This window comes from Salvelinus namaycush, chromosome 7, assembly GCF_016432855.1.
Source record: "Salvelinus namaycush isolate Seneca chromosome 7, SaNama_1.0, whole genome shotgun sequence".
NCBI lineage: Eukaryota > Metazoa > Chordata > Actinopteri > Salmoniformes > Salmonidae > Salvelinus > Salvelinus namaycush.
In genome coordinates this window covers 37,351,529-37,352,331 of record NC_052313.1, presented here as the reverse complement: position 1 = coordinate 37,352,331, position 803 = coordinate 37,351,529, and positions in this window count along the sequence as shown.

Below are 803 nucleotides of genomic sequence, written 5' to 3'. Positions count from 1 at the left end.
TTGCTGTTTATTCACTATGGAGTGAACAATTGCACTTGAAACACAGAGGTGGAATAACCAAAACCCTTAAATGTCAGGGTTGCTAACTGTGCCAAGGACCAATTTAGAATGTTTGTATGTGGTGACATTTTCATCAATGGGCTGAGTTCGCTTGCATCTCCTGGTTCCCCGGGTGGGCAGAGTTTGTCTATTTTAGACCATTCCATTGGTCCTAGAGTGAAATCTCCACCCACCCAAGTCACCGGGAGATGCAAAACAAACTCGCCCAATGTTTTAAACTTGGCATGCCCACAGTGTTCACTATATTGCTATGTGAAAGACACTTTGTATTGTTTAAAAAAAAAGTTATTATGTTTGCCACCAAAAAAGAGTAATGCCTTAAAAAAAGATTTTGGGCATGGAAGGAGTTCTGTGACGGTATGATATGATGTTGATGTTCGAAATGTAAAGATGCATCTTAAAAATGAAGTGAAATCACTTGTTTGTATATGATTTCCACAAATTGATTATCATAATACTGTTTAATCTGACAGAAGACAATGGGGGATGTTTTTTGTTTTGTGCAAAATAATTGTGCAAAGTGCTAAAATACTGTAAACCTCATCTTGCAGGTGATTACATTTTTTTAATGGAACAATAGTCACCTCTATAACACACATTGTTGAAGAAAAGTTCCTAATTGAACTATGCTGCCAGATTATATAATGAGGGTTATGGCAATTTTTGCACTTTCCACAATTCTTTAGCACTACGGAAATATGCTGCAATGAGAAGCAGGGCTTATCTTCATAGAGTCAGTGTAG